Consider the following 17,461-nt stretch of genomic DNA (forward strand, 5'->3'; position numbering starts at 1 on the left):
CTAGGCCACTGCGTCTGTCTATCAACAGTGAGAAGAACCTAAGCAATGCAACGCTTGGACAAATGACATATTACAAAATGTGCAGAAAGAAGGGCTGCCATGGCTGTTGTCTGTGTGTCCAAATTTACCATGCATCACATGTACTCGCCACAATTCATTTCTGAAAAGACAAACCCCGATTTGTGATCAACATACTCTCACTTACTGTGGCAATGGACCTGCAAAACACCTATTACACTAAGCCATGGCCCAAATGTGTTTGGCCTATTGTCTCACTGTCAAAAGTAGCAGCCGATGCAATTTTTAAATCTGACATGAAGAACAGTGTTAGAATTGGAGGTCTCTAGTTGGCAATGGTTTGCACCTTTGTCCAAGTAGGGACCTTCTTCCTAGACTGGGTAAGGGGGGTACACTTCTAAAATAACCCCTGCAGACCCCCTTGGTGGCTTGGCACAAGCAGGCAGGCTCATCTCAGAGGTAGTGTGTAAAGCATTTGTGCATGCATACAGCATTTGATTTACAGGCCCTTGGCACATGTAGTTGCACTTTACTAGGGACTTACCAGTAAATCACATATGCCAATCATGGTTACACCAATCAATAATACAATTTACACAGAGAACAGATGCTTTAGTAGGAAACAAGACACTTTAATAGGAAATGTGACGCTTTAGTAGGAAATGTGACGCTTTAGTAGAAAATGTGACTCTTTAGTAGAAAATGTTGCACTTTAGGAAACCAAACGCTTTAGTAGTAATGGTAATGCTTTAGTAGGAAATGTGATACTTTAGAATAAAAGACGCTTTAGAAGGATATGTGACGCTTTAGCAGAAAATGTGATGCTTTAGTAGAATAAGTGAAGCTTTAATAGGATATGTGATGCCTAAGTAGAATATGTGATGCTTTAATAGGATATGTGATGCTTTAGTAAGAAACGTGACGTTGTAGTAGAATATGTGATGCATAAGTCGCAAATGCGAAGCATAAGTCAGAAATGTGACTCATCCACACAGGAAATGATGCAATGGCTCAGCCATGCTGCCAACCAGGAAGTGTGAAGTTCCTTTCACTTTCACTCACAATGATTGTCTGTGCTGGCTTTTGGAGGTGTTTAGTGTGTGCTCTTACGATTTGGTGTGCTATTTGGCCTTGTTAGCATCTCTGCTATCCCTGTTGTGTAAGTAAACTGTCATTTGTGATTTGTAATTTTAATTTGTGCGTTTTTGTCCACTGTATTGTTGGATGATTTTCCATTTAGAGGTTAGTAGTTTTAGGAGTAGGGGGAAGGGATAGTAGGGAGATGTCAGGCAGGGGCAGATGCAAGAACCTGTCAGAGGAGGAGTTTAGTGACCTGCTGTGCCAGTTGGTGCAATACCTGCCAAACATGATCGGCAATGGAGGTAGGGTTAGCCAAGGCTACCTTACACGTGAGAGGTGGGAGAGTTGGGAGAAGGTATGCTTCGAAATGAGTCAGATCTTCAGTGTCCAGCAGAACATCCGAAGCACCGATGAGCAGATGTTGTCAGCCGGAAGGCAGACGTCCTCGATCACATGGGGATTGAAGTTGGTGGGCCTACTGTTAAGTCCCTATATTCCATGAGCTTGTAGCTATGTGCCTTTTGCACACATCTTTAAATGTTTTTTTCTTCTGGAAGTCCCAGATATGTATATGTGTCATTATTGCATAATACGGGCTAACTCAATTAAATAAGCAGAACATACCACAGGAGCCTATTCATAGGGGCATTACGAATACGATAGCCAAAACATACCATGCAGTGCAGGGGAGGTCCATAGGTGCTGAGGGACTCATGTAGCACTGTGCAAGGAGTATTGTCACCCAGCCTGCTAGATCAATACTGACTCCAAACTGTGGGAGCCAGCCACCATGTATGTTACCTGTGGAGCACACTCACATGTCATCAGGTCACAGGTTGGACAGGGTGTTTAGTTTACACCGAAAATGGTTACATATACGTATATATTATGAAAAATCATAATTACTCTGTTATGAGCCTGAACAGGCCTTGAATGATTAATGTTCATTAACAGTGCACTGGTCACATGTAAAGAGGTAAGTGAAGAAGAACAAAGCATGGGTTCTGCTTGATGTGTGTAGCATTGTAAAGAACACATATTGATTTGAGAAGGTCCCAGCATTATCATACTGTTAATATAGAGAACATCAATGTCAATATGAATAAAGAAACATTCAGGTATAAAAACGAAGTTGTATCTTTATTGATAAATTTGCACAATATGAACTCCACGTCAACTCCAACTCAGAAACATGTAGTCAGCCAGGCTCTGAGACCCAGGCCCGGTGTCTATCATTGACAGTTCACAGGTGGAGTGTCACACAGTTAGCAGACAAATACACGAACAAGAGATCCCAGATCAATCCCACAGATAGGTGCAGCAACACCACAATAGTCCAGAGAGATTGGCCCCATTAAAGCACAGATGGCCAAAAGGATACGTGTGTCACTAAAACAGCATTAAGTAAGATGCCGTGTGAAGTTAGGAACATATACCCAATCAGGACACAGCACACACAGTACATGCAGTAATCACATGTTCCCTATGCCGAACATCTGGACATGTTACCGACTAGCCGCATTTTGTCCTTGCAAGTTCGAGGCCCATCTGCATTCCTAATTGAGTACATTCATTTTAAAGTCCAAAGACAGTGGTTCACATTCCTTACGAAAACAGGATCACCAGAACTGTTTTATGGCATTCAATGAAATGTATAAAACCATGTAAAATTGATTGTAAGTTGAAGCAGTCCTCAGACCCAATGCCTGTGCTCTCAGCTGCATTGTTTAATTTAACAAACTGTTCCTGTTTTGCTAACCACCTCTTGTCTCTTGTGTGTTTTCAAGGTATGCCTTGTTCAAGCAACATTTTGGTGAGCCAGCCAGGAGCTGATTGGTACCTCAAACCTGACTGCAGCCAAAGGAAGGAGACACCCCCAGATGGATTCACATTTGCGCAATAAGAAAGGTGAGAAGACATAGCAATTGATTGGAAATTCTGCTGAATCCGTGGGGCAGAGGTATGTCCTGAAGCATCCATCACAGAGGGTAAGAGAGAATATCAGAACCTCAATAAAGCATTTGGTTTACAGCAAACTAGGGAGAAGCATAAAAAGATAACCTGAGCACCATGCCACTGACAGAAATCTGGAAAATTTACCTATTCTATATATCCTAGCTGAGTAGTCCAAAGGCGGCCTTGGAGGATATCCACAGAAGTAACCTTTTTCTGTGGTTAGTATGCCAGGAATGGTTAAGAAGTAATTTATTTATTGATATAGCCCTTTATAGCTCCCAGAACGCTCTTTTTGTGGTAAGGCTATCCTGATTGGGGGGAGTTGGCTCCTCAATATCATTTTGTGGTCTAGAGGGGTTTCTCAGGGCCACCAGTTTCTTAACACAATGGGTATCTGAAAGGAGAGAGAGGTGTTGTTGCTTAGACAACTGGGCGTGACACAGATAGTACGCTTGGCCCCTTGGTGTGATACAAGATGCGATTGGAATATTTAGGGGAAAATAATTGGACCTGGGTGATTAGGTATAACTTGGGTTGGCAAAGAGGGGTCTGTGGTTCTCGAGTGATTCCATTTTTTCCACAAACTATTAATATTATCTTGTCCCAGAGCCAATATTGACAGACTATCAGTCTCACTTAGTCCTGTGTACCACCCAGAACTTCCCCTGGTCACAGGATGGCATGTGCTAGGACTCAGGAGCAGGCTGAGGGATTTTTGACAAAGTCATCATTTTGTCTCCACCAGTTTTTTATTGTTAAGATTGATGAAAGGTGTTTGCGATGTTGTGGTGCTGTTAATTACGGTAAACTGTGTTTTGTCTTAAGTATTGTGTTTTTGTCGATGACCCAATTTTGCCAAATGAAGGTGCTGCTAGTTCTCACAAACTGTATTTGATGCCAATAGTCAATATCGACCAGATACAGTTTTTATTGACAATTGCACTTTTCCTATATTTTAACTCTTCGTATACATTCTTATTTGCATTTATAAAATGTTAAAAGTTTGTGTTGAATTGTTAATGCATCTGCAGACAATGCTGAAGTCGTAGTAACATAGTTATAAGCAGTAACCCTAGTGTATATTTTCCCCATGATTAAATCAAAACCAAATATTACCTAAAAAAAAGAAGCTAAGGTATCTTGTCCTTTAAAACTACCAAACCTTATCATGGAGTCAAGATTAAATCACATGCAAACCAGGTTCCCCACACAGGGTTTGCCAAGAATGGCACACACACATGGAGGCACACACATTTCCCTGGCCAAAGGAGGTAACTTTTAACACTAACGCAATTAAACTTATGAGAACATACATACAAACTATATACACAGGCCAAAAGGAAGACAGGAGAGAGGCATTATTAGAACTATGGACCAAGTAAATAAAATATCCTTGGCGGCCTTTTGTTCCCTGAGGTTAATAAAAAATATAGAAATGTTTTTGCCCCCTGAACTGCTCAAAACGGTAACAATGGCACTAATCATAACGATGATTGATTACTGCAACAGTATGTACCTCACGCTTGCAGTAGGACTCATTAAGAGGCTTCGAGTGTTGCAAAACATGGCAGCTTGCTTCCTTTGCAATATTCCAAAGTATGAGTCAGCAGGAGGAGCAATTAGGAAACTTCATTGGCTGCCAGTCAAACAAAGTTGCAGCTTCAAGGCTCTCTGCTTGGCCTACAAACCTTTGCATGGACTTGGGCCAGACCATTTAAAAAATAAACTGAAATGGTATGTTCCAGCAAGGATGCTCCAATCGGGCCTTGCAAGGAACCAGATTGCTCCCCCCCTATTTAAAAAAGCTACTTGGGGTGAAAAGAGCTTTTTTAGGGCCACTGCTATACTTAGGAACAATCTCCCATTAACATTAAAAACTGCTCCCTCCTTACTCTCCTTTAGAAAGGCCTTAAAAACCTGGCTTTTCAATCAGGAGTAGAAGTCTTTTTTTCTCTGCATTTCTGCCTTATTCCAACTAAATTACTATCTCAGCCTAATCAGTTTTTCGATAGCGCCAAGACGCCCCAGGGCAGGAGACTGCGCTTTATAAGTTACATTACATTACATTACAATGAGGCCTGGGCGGCAAATTCTATTCTGCTCACAGAATTTGGGTAATTTTGTGTTCCACGGAGAACGCAGAATTGCCCAAAATTCTGTGTTTCATGGCTTTGCATAGTTCTTTGCTTGTTCGTGCTTTCAAAATGCGCGTTTGCAAGATATTTCCCCCCGAGCACGCAAACAGCACTCGCGAACAGGAAAAAAGCATCGCGAACGGGCGGAACAAGCAACTCCGCATGTTCGCAGAATTTCTGCGTGCTCGCGGAGATTTTTTAACAATTTACGGAGATTTGTGTAGCGTGACTACACAAATTCCGCCCACCCCTAATTACATTACATCTTTGAGGAAGCCCAGATCGACAGTCCTGCACTACAGATAGCAAGCACGGCATCAGAACCTCCCCCACCATATGCAGGCATGGAGGTTCTCTCACCCGCTCTTCCCTCATTAGGATACTTCAAACCGCCATTTGAAGAAGCCAATGCCCCCTACCGAACAATGAACGGTTAGGCCCAGGCCTGAGAGACTAAGAGGCCAACAGGCTGCCATTCCCAGCACAACTCCAGTCCAGTGTGTGTGCTCCAAGAAGATCGACCCCCCATCCATCGGACCCAACACGTAGAATCCCAGTGGTGCTGAGAAAAAGCACCCCCACTGGCTTAGGCAAACACACAGGAGTGATAGGGAGGTTTGTGGAGGTTATAAACAGTGATACAGCTAGCGGGGGTGATGAAAAGGACCCCAGTTTTCAGAGAGCTGATGATGAGGGTGAGACTACAGGACTTGCCAAGTCAACCAAGGGAGAAAGGCGGGAGCCAAGGCACAAGACAGATAAGGCAAACAGTGACACACGCCTCGTACTGTCAACCACAAGCTGGCCAGAGGTAAAACCAGTAGTCATGGTACTCGTGAGCAATACACCATACAACTTTTTAATAGACACAGGGGCAGCAAGGTCATGCCTAAGGGAAGGGATAGTCCCCTTATCAATAGATAGCACAGCTAAACAGGGGTTCTCGGGTATGGTGCCAAGGATCCCTTTCACAAAACCCCTCGAACTAAAGATAGGAGGCAATCAAGCTAAAGAACAGTTATTATATCCCCCCTCATCCCCAACTAATTTATTAGGGTGAGATCTGAGAGCCAAACTAAAAATGACTATCCAGTTTACCAACGATGGGACCATGGCCTGCTCCTCCCCAGAGGCTCCCACCCTAGGATCCATATAATTGAAACACACCCTCATCGCAACTATATCAAGCAAGATACCTCCTACCAATAAACCACCTTCACTGAGGTGGTCTTGGCATACATAAGAGGACTCTTAGATATCGACGAACTCGTTCAGTAGTGGGCATGTTGCATTCACCGCCTCCTAGTTGAGACAGCTAAAAGCACGAAAACATTTATAGTTAATATGGTACCTAAGGAGGAAGAGGGTCATGATTATGCTAAACACGTGTCCACTGGGTCCTCTGGCACAAAGTTAGAAATGGGGGCAAGGCATGTGGGGGCAATGGCTGTAACAGCTAGATCTCAAGCACCTTTTCAAACACCAGGTCAGACTATGCCACTACCCCTGCACCTCTGTGCACCTAGGAGTGGCAAAGACAAAACTGACTGGTGCGATGGGGTGCATTCACCTTGCCTAAGGACCCCTTTCAGCTGTCAAATACAACACCTGAACTCATAGCTATTGTACAGAATTCTCACGTAGGGGAGATAGAAACCCACCCCGAGGAAATGTCCTCACTGATCACTGGAAAAGGAAGGCTGTGTATGAGACGAGCGGGCAGACACACACACACCCCACTCGGTGACCCACGAGGACGATCCCCAAAGAGGAGCAAGCTCGGAGAGATACTGCTAAATTGGTCCAACACAAAATGAAAAAGACCGCCCTTGATGGGGCCACATTGACTGTGAGGGTCCAAATGGCACCAATCTTAAAGGTAGCTCCACTGTAACCCAGCTGTAGCAGCAGAGGCCAGGGGAGGTTGGCAGCAACTAGACCCTAGGGAATGCTACTACTGCTACGATAGGCCATCTGGCAGGAAGCAACCCAAAAAAACTGAGTAAAATGCCACCCATTTACCCATATCCCAAGAACTAGCTATACCAAAACCACAAGAAGTACCAGTGAGGCAACATTGGGAGTACAAACCTTTACTTGCATCTGGGGATTCAGGGCTACTGCATGTGTTCTGTCGATCGGGTATCCTCACTAAAGATCACCAATAAGGGCACCTACGGGAGTAAAGGCCCCAGTTGGCTGCTGATCCCCCAGGGCGGGGTTGGTTGGCCACACCCCAGTCGGAGGGCAGTCTGACAAGGGGGCCGGATGACTCCCAGATAAGTACTTAAAAAACAGGCACCCAGGTACCCGTGCCCAAAGTTAAGGGAGAGGGGTTAAAATTATGAAATCAAAAGCTCCCCATTCCCTGGCATCCAACACCGGACCCATGTTTCTTTTGTGACGTGTTGCCCTAACAGCGCTTCCAAAACCAGAGTTCTCCACTCAACGGAGGCCCCCTGCCAGTTCTAAAATGAAGCTGCTCTCAAGTGACGGGAGCCCAAAGTTAGCCCCAAAAAAAGTCTCTAGAGAAAGTGTGGAGTTGTGATATCTGGGGCCACAGGGGATGGGATGGTTGCACTCTACATGCAGAGAACTGTAGGAATACCGACAAGTGACCCAGGGGCATGTTGCCACCACCAACACACTTAACAGAGACACGTGCCCTCCTACCATAGTCCTGTGCATGTGTGGGTTGAAAGCCACCTGCACCAATGGTGCCCCCATTCACACACCAAGAGAGACAGGGTCTCAGAAAACTTGCGACACCCACAGAACCCTAGATAAACGATCCATATCTAAGGTCAAAAGATCACTCCATATACATTTGTCACTAATCCACGCACCCAGCTAGGTACGAAGTGAAAGGGGGGGTCTAACTGGCTCAGAAAATAAAAAAAATCATCTGATCACCAAGAAGGTACTTTTAAGTTCTAATCATCAAAAGATAATACGATCGGGCCACCATCCGGTGGTGCAATACAAAATTGCATAAATAGAATGCGAAGAACACACTCCTAAAGGGAAGTACAGAACCAAGAAGAAAAATCATTTGTGATGGCACATGCAATGTTTTCTGAATTAACCAAATTCAACAAGCTCTTATCCAACAGGTCAAACCTCCAAGTGCACCACCTTTTCAGCTGTCACATCAATACACAAACACAGATCTAGAATGTGTGAATCAAAAATAGGAACTGCACTACAATTTTTTTTAACTGTTAAATAAGAAACCACAATCACCAGAGGAGCACAGACACCTCCCCTGGATCCATACCAAGACCTGCAATGTTTAATTACAAGTTTTGTATTATTGCACTTCTATGTACCCGCTGTCTATTTTGGGTGCTGCCTCACTTATCACTGTTAGATAACTGCCTGGCCAAATTGAGTCTGTTCAAAAACACAGTGCTTGCATATGGATCTCTCACACGTCCCTCATAATTACACCAACCCTAGCATTAGCCTTCCACATGCACTACATTACGCCCTTTTACACAACATGTAGTATCAGCACAAGACCACTGTAGGCTCCAATATATCAGCCAGGTTGTGTTACATCTGTTTGCTGAGACTGCATGCATTAGGCAGCAGATAGACTTTAGTGTCACATGAGCTAGCCCCTGAAAAAGCAAAATGCCTTTCCCATTTATACTTATGCAGAATCAGGGCCAAAATCCAACCCAACAATGTAGAACCCCACAGAGTAGTGGTGAATCTGACCCGATTCGAGACTAACCAAATGGCTGTATACCTTTTCATCGAGCCTTGCGATTTCCAAACTGAGCTAGACAGGATGCGCAGAATGGCACAATAGGGGAGGATACTGTTTGGCCCAGGGACTTCCCAGAGAAGAGAATCTTGGAAATAGGAAACCCCCCAACTTAATACACATACATATCCGCTCCTGCTTCCACTTGTGGTCCAAGGGTGGCTCTTAGCGTATTTGGGGCAGTCTTCTTTAACAGCAAGTGGACCCCAGACATGGAGTTCCTGTGTAGGGTCATCCAGTTCAATGATACAGAGGGAAATGGGTCTCATATGGGAGAGTTGAACGAAAGCATAGACACCCCATGGCTGGAAATCTGGCTACCAAGGTGGTTGGAAACACTTGGCTAGAAGGTAAGGGGCAACCCCTAATTGTATGGAGACGTACACTGTATTCTTTATGTGTCAGAGGTAAAGGAAGCTTCCAGTGGGCACGAATGAAAACTGTAGCAATATCGTGCACATTATGGGTATGCAATGGGGAACCTCCATGCTGATTTATATGTACTGGCAGTGTGTCAAGTTAGCCTACACTCACCTCATCCCTGGATGGCTTGGACTTGTCCTCATGTAACTATACACACTCCTACCCGGTCATTCCTGGAGAATAACTGTTGGACTTGTACCAGCACCCGCTAAGGAAGAAGACAACCTTGCTGCATCAGACTAGTTGGTTGAATTTCATTACGTGATCAATGCAGAAGTGTTCCTGGTATCTCCATGTGTCATTCTAGGAAAAGTGTCCTATAGGTCTGTTGATCTAGAAGTAGCTACCCACACTCTGGCTATGTTTCAACTACCTGGCCAAAGTCAATTTATGCTGCAATGTGTGTGCCCTTCTGTATTTACCATAACAGAGAAGCGTTGCTGAGGCACAAGACATGTACTTGCTACATATTACTCATTTAACACAGGTGATTGGCCATGGATTTTACCTTCTTGCATGTTGCATGATAATCCCCAGGGATTACTTAGGTGGACCATGTGTACCATTTCATGTGTACACAACATCATTGTTCAGAATCTATCCTTATATGCACATGGGTATACGTTTATTAAGCCAGACACTGCCATTTCCTTTACCTACAAGGCCAAGACCTGGGTACATTTGCATTGTAATTTTAGGAGAAGTGCATGCTTCTTATGATGGTCGGTCAAGATTCGTTCCAGAGATGTCTTGTTTTGGCTGGACATGTCACTTGTGACGCTAATAGCACTTCATGCATGTAATTGATGGCAACTTGGACTAATTCAGCTTGGTCCGATACATATGTCCTTCCTCTCTAACAGACAACAGGACCCCTGAACAGGAGAAAGCATGTATGTTTCACTTGGAGAGGTACTGCCACATCAAGCATGTAGCCAAGGCCTACAGGCATATGGAGAGGCAGTGTGAGCAATCGAAGGCAGGAGGGACATAGAAGTCACTACCTTAGGGACAGATAACCCTGGACAGAGGTGTCCCATGGTGGTTATCTTGGGGCAGTTGTGGGACATACAAAAACACCAGCAGCAGTGACACTACAGGGGGTCACCACAACAGCTGCTCAGCAATCGGAGTTTGAAAGACAGTACCTGAAGGACAATGCTGTCATGAAGTTGAGGATGGCAGGCATAGACCTGCAGGTGACGACTCTGATGAGAATGGTGCACACCTTACAACAATCTGAGGACAGCATTAAGCAGCAACAGTAGGTTCTCCCTCCGACTTTTGACTCCTCCCTAGTTTATATTGGTTGTTTTAGTGTATGAATTTTCAGAATAGGTTAGGATAGCTTTTAGCACGGGGATAGGTTAGGTTAGTTTTAGTGTTCTTATAAATTTGAATATGTATTTGTTGTTAGGTGAGGATATGGGTGGGTAAGTTGTTAAGTGTTGGGGGGTTAATGTTTAGTATGTGTATAAAAAAAGCAAAATACAAAAAATACAAAAAAGAGATATTTGTTTGTTTATAGGTGTAGTTTATGTTTGTCTCGTGTTTGAATGTGTATTGAGATTGGTGTGGCATTGATGTTTAACCAGTCATTTATGGTGTATGTGTAGACTAGGATAAGCTATGGTTCAGTAGATTTGGTTACTTTTCAGTTAGGATAGTATTGGTAATTTAGCATAGTTTAGTTAAGGCATAGTTTTGATAGAAATAGCTAGTGTAGTTTATTGATTTTTAGATTTAATAAATTTTATCATGTGTTAAATACAGTTTATTTTGTACTTTCACAACTGCTCTCTTATTAACTGTGTGGCAGTTGGCCTATCTGATTGGTTTGGGTTAAGGAAATGCTGTAAGATTTCCTGGCAGTGTTTGTATGCGTGTTACTAGGTGGAACACCTAAGGATCAGATCATGTCAAGTTTGCAAAGTCACTCAAAGGATCTTCAAACGTGATTGTGCACTATAAGTGGCAGCCTTGCTGTGAATAAACACAATTCCTAAAACAGGTATCACCCTACTGTGGTACTGTGTGTGTAAGTGATTGTGAGCACGAGACGGACCGGAAGTGGAGCGGGACTGTGCCACTGAGCTCCGCTCCGGAATCTGGAGATGGTCTAGCGTTCAAGCCGACCTTGGGGGAGGAACCAATGACGGAAGAGGAAGCCGGACGTCTGAAAAGGGGAGAGACCGAGATAGACGCTGAGAGGAGCGTAGGAGAACGGCGGACGAGAGGAGTACAGGAAGGAGCAGCGACGAGCGGAGGAGAACGGCGGACGAGAGGAGTACAGGAAGGAGCAGCGACGAGCGGAGGAGAAAGGCGGACGATAGGAGCGCAGGACGGCGAATCGGAAGACGACGGACCCAGAAGAAACATCAAGGTCTTTACGACGAACAAACCCGGTGGGCTGAAGGGAGGAGAAGACGCCCCGGGTCCCAGCGCCGCGGTCCGGGGAACGGGCCGTGGCTCGAGGCAAGTGGCTCTTTGGGGACCTTTTGGGTGGGGTTGGTGGGGAGGTTGTGAAGGGCAGTAAGGCACCAGAAAAGGGTGAGACCCTCCCCGACTCCCGCACTTCCCTCCCTACACACTCCTTCGGTGATGGTAGCACACAGTGAATACAGGGAGTAGCCGTGACTCAGACCTGTTTTCTTTTGTCTTTTCTTTTCTTCCCTCACTTCACCCACCGAGCCCCTCAAGTGGCGGACTCTGGATAAGAGAAGGCGACATACCCTCCAAGTAGCAGACAGCCCTTGCAAGAAAGAACCCTCGGACAGAGACTGTTTTGTTTTTGTTGTTGTGTTATACCAGTGACTATTAGGAGACAACTCCTGCTTATATTTGGTTCTACTTTACCAACCCTTACAAACGTGTAAAAAATAAAGTCAGAATCACTACAGTGGTAGTAGACGGATTATTTTCTGGCCCGCCACCCCGTTAGGGACTACAGACTACCACAGTGATGCTACATGCTTTGTATGTATGATTAAGTCAAACCATTGTGACTAATCACACACTGATGCCAGACACTTACACACTCTCACTTGCACCATTTTGTTGTCACATCACTGCTGTTTGCTTGTTAGTATGCATGGAGGTATCCACCATCTGGGCAGAAAATCCATTCAGTCTTAACATTGACTGACTGCTAATGGTAGCACTTCATGCATGTGACCTTGGGTAACTACTTGCTAGTTTAGATGCACATAGGGATCTCATAAACTATTTTGCTTGGCCTGTGCAGATTTATCCATGGGTCTATGAAACACAATTCCTTTAGGGAGTAGGTAGGATCTTTAGAGTCAGCACATCTACCATGGTCTTCTTAGTCCAATCGTGAACAGACATACAACACACTGGCTGCTGTAAGTGATTTCATTGACACATGTACCAAGGCACAAGTGGCAGTCCTTGTGGCAACAACCCTAACATAGGTTGTGCTCCATTGGATGTCCAGACAGAGTCCATTGGGCATACTTGTCAGGGGACATGTGGAGCAGAGGAGTGTTCCAGTGGTGAGGAGGACCAAATTTCCATTAAGGAAGATAGGCCACATCGACAGTCCACAAATGCATATGATCAGTAGGTGGGAAAGCAAATAGAGAACAGTTCCAGTTGAAAAGTACACTGGCATGGTCATAAGCACAGGTGGAAAGGAAAACAGTCCATGTGGCACAGAGAAATGCTACTGGCCCGTTTTTCAGTGGAAAAGGGAGAATTCCACATCTTTGTCCACTGATGTGTATGGCGTGTCCTGTGAGAGGGTGTTGTCAGGGGTGGAAGTGGCAGAGGCAAACACACATCAGGGGCTGAAGATGTGGATCCCCTTCCCGAGTAGCATTTCTCTACAGCAACAAGCAAGGCAGCACAGCACAAAGAAGGGTCTGCTGATTTGCCAGCAAAGCAACAACGTTGTGGTGCAAGGCACCCATTGTTGCTATGTAGGAGTCCTGCTTCAACTCCATGGACTCCAGAATGTTGTGGATCATCCCCAGCTGGTTGGAAACCTCGCTTAAGTCCACTTCTGCAGGGCAATTGTTTGTGCCTCTGCCTGATGACACCAGGGATGTCAGCCAGGGATTGATCCAAGTCACCGAGCGGAGGGTAGGTGCCTCTCATAGCCTCCAAGGTATCCTTATTGGGATTGAAGCACCTACGTACTCCATCTAGGGTGCTCACCATGGTCTCCATCCCCACCTGCACCTCATCTACCAGCTCCCGCTGGACTCCTACCGAACGACATTGGAGTTTAACTAAGGGGTCCTCAGAGTCTAGGGCTGTGGGTTGGCTGACAGGTGGTTTTTGTTGTGTGATATGCGGATCCTCTTGAGGCTGAGTGACGCTGTTGGGCCTTCTCACAACCAGAGATGGAGTTGGAATGGAGTCCATGATTTTTAAGAGGGTGTCTTGGTCGAGGGTTGGCAGGCTGTCAGCCTCAGCAGGTGCCTCATCCAGGAGAGGCGGCTGGTCAGGAGTTGTTGGTACATCCTCTGCAATTAAGTAGATGTATGTTGATTGTGATCTATTTTCATTTAGTTCCAACTAATCCATAGAATCTGCACATTTGTGGACAACATAAAGTTTGGGTGAGGTGCCTAGACTGATGCCAAGCACCTCCACAGGGTATGCTGGTCTAGAGACCAGCTAGCTCACTGTATCACCATAAGCCCCCCTACCTAAACAGGGAGCAAATGGTTTCTGGCAACCACTGAACATGACAACCCTGACCCCTCAGGGATTATGGCAACAGATCTAGAACACGTTTGCTCAGTCACTCGTGCACTCTTGCTCTCAGAGAAATATACATAAGATACACAATGGGACATTTTCAATATATTTATTGAGCCAATGTCATTCTTGTATAAAATACATGTGCTGTGATAATCATTAGACAGAAGCCAATGAAAGTGATTACAAGCACCAAAAGAGTAAATAGCAGATGCAGTTATACCATGGTGCTAAGACAGTGTATATATGCAGGCATGTAATGCAAGGTAGTAATCAGTCGTACTCCTACTATGCAATCCCTACTCACCTGGCAGGAAAGATGTCGGACCCTGTCTTGGTCATGAATTGGACACCCCTCACGAAGATGTCTGGCAGCCTCAGCATGCACGGACCCTCGGTGTCAGATGAAGTGTTTCCTCTGCTAACCTGCAGAAATGCATCTTTATTTATAATTAAGGTTTCCGGTTTTCCGTTTTTACTGATTTTTAAAGATAAATACAGACAGAAAACAATGTGCTTCCTGTCTGTATTTTTTTATTAAAGCGGAAAAATACTGAAAATTATGCTTCTGGTGAGAGATTCTCCATGCTGTATTTCGTGAATTCCAGGCTAAACCTGAGCAGAGAGACAGCATGGAGAGTTAAGAAATGGATGAGATTTCCTAAAATAGAGGCATATGTTAACAAATATTTGTACTATAATGCTAATATGTACCTGTAAGTATAGTCTTCTGATATACATGCTACTTAAGTTGGTAAAATGTGAAGGCATCCATGTATGAGTATACGTCCAAGAGTTAAATAAACATGGACATATACCATTTTACAGCCCCATTTATTCTCCAAACACAAAATAAATATGGATAAATACCAATAAGATGACTAAAAAATAAATATGGATAAATACAGACGGAAAAGTTGAAAAAATAAATACCATAAAACCGGGAGCCCTATTTATAATAAAAAGCATACTTGCAATGTACACACAGATTAACATTGTTGTGGACATGTAGATAGCCCTCTCGCCCGTGGATGAAGATTGAATTACATTTGTACATTATGCGTAAAGGCTTTGTACTCGGTTTCGATGCAACCTGATAATGTTGCACAAATCCAGATGTATAAACAAAAGTAGTTTCAGAGGAGAAACGAATCCATCATTGTCACACACTTGAATATATGTGCAAAGGTCACAGCAAATATTATTATTGTGCAGCAAAGAGGTCAATGTAAGAAAATGGGCCTTGTTGCTACATTGGCCTAACTCATAACACTGTGTTAGATGATAACTTGAGTAATCTGGTTGACATTCGAGCTGTCTAGTAATTCATTTTCAGGACAGCATTGAAGCTTAGGACATCTGTTACTCATAGGTTTTGAGGCCAAGTTGCCCTGTAGTTGCCTTTCAGATGACAGCATCTCTGTATTGTTCACACAGCCACTATGTGACACAGCTGACTTGTTTTGTCATGACACATATTGCAACACAGTTAAACAGGTTGCGGGGACTGCCATTTCTGCACATGTGATATGGAGTAAGGTCCACATCTGCCTTGGTGATTTGCTTTCCTTTTCATGATGCCTTCACTGATTGTGTTTTGACCTATTGGCACCACTACTGTGCACATTGCACCTAGTACCCAGGATGCCTGCATCCCATGTGGCTAGTACTCAGGCCACAGCTTCTGTGAAGGTGATATGGGTTTGGTCATGAATTAGTTATGATCCTGCAGTCTGTCTTCCCCACAGTATACCATGGCCCTCCACCTTGTTGTGCTGTCTTGCATGCACATTGTGCTTTCATATGGTCAAGGGTTCTGTTTTTCACAAATATCCTGCACACCTCTACACAGCTTCCAACTTTGCCACACTGCAGGAATGTGTGAGGGAATGTATTTACCATGCTTTTCCTATTTGTGTACACTCATGTGATTTCATTGCACACACAGTTGGCTCCATATTCGTGGACAGTGGGCACTGTGTAACAACTCTGAGGGGATGGGCCCAGCCAAACTAGGTAGATTGCTAGCACTGACACTCACACCATTTCATCATTGGCAGAGCTTGTCATCTGCAGAGTATCACACATCTTTGGACTCAGGCCCCCTCACTTGTATGTGTACTTACCTTCTCTAGCAATCCTGATTTTAGACCAAGTACTTAACTTACTGCCACACACTGATGGAACCCAGCTAATACATTGACTCTAATGTGCCTACAACATCAACAATAAGCATGACCAAATACATTAGTTTTTTAGAGCTATGGGTCAAGCTGTAGCCTGCATCGTAGTAGTGCTGGAATTGCTGACATGTACCTACCCGGGTTTGACACACAACTGGGTCCATCCACCTCAGTCTCCAACCATCCCTGATTCCTGCCCTTTGTGATGCAAGCTAGTTCATCCTATACCTTGACAGATCCCTGTTTCACATACTCTGACTTTGACATGTATGTAATGGTGAGTCAATTTTCCCATCTGAATTCCTCATGCCACGTGCTATAACTTCGCCCAGAGGCGCATCACATGTAGGATGTAGTTCCACAATGTACTCTTCTCTGTCAATCTCTTCCCAGCTTCGACACAGCTGTGACACTGTCAGGCACAGCAGTGCATGTGTCTTGTTTAGGCTACCTTGCAAAACACATATTCCTTATCAACTCCTAGGTATCCAAGGTGTCCCCATTGAGACACAGTGGCAGTTCAACATGTTCAGCTAGCACCTACAATGGACTGCACTACCAGGGATCCACTAGGGCTACACACCATCTTTTGTTTCAACACACAAGGTCCTCTGGTGTGCAGCACTTGCATTCACCCCCATATCCAGTCTGCTTCAGTACATGACTGGAGTTCAGAAGGGTCCCACCATGGCAGCTAATTACTGTGTGCTCTCCCCTGGCAGGTCAGGAGAGCTGTGTGCAATGTAGTTTCACACAGTTCACTATACACATGACTCTTGCCATGGTGATATATCTTGATACTTCACATGCCCCACACCTGACCCCCCTCACAGTTGAGCAGTTTTTTCTCTGACAAGCCCATTCCATTGCTCCCCATTACAGATGTGTCTGCATGGGCCCACGTTAGACACTGTGGCCTCATGGTGCAAGTTGGCCTGCATTGTCACAATTAGGTTGGGCAGGGTTAATGTGTCCATGCATGATGTGCTCCTCCAGTCCATGTTTTTGCTTTGTATTCTGGGACTGGTAGATCTGGTGACTCATGTTGTACATTCCACTACAAGTGCCAGTATACCAAGGTGAACCTGGAATGATGCTGCACTTTGCACACGGGAGGGAGAAATGTGACTGACCTGGACTGAGCTGTGCCCCATGTAACTGGCCAG

Source organism: Triturus cristatus, chromosome 5_2, assembly GCF_964204655.1.
Source record: "Triturus cristatus chromosome 5_2, aTriCri1.1, whole genome shotgun sequence".
In the NCBI taxonomy this organism is placed as follows: domain Eukaryota; kingdom Metazoa; phylum Chordata; class Amphibia; order Caudata; family Salamandridae; genus Triturus; species Triturus cristatus.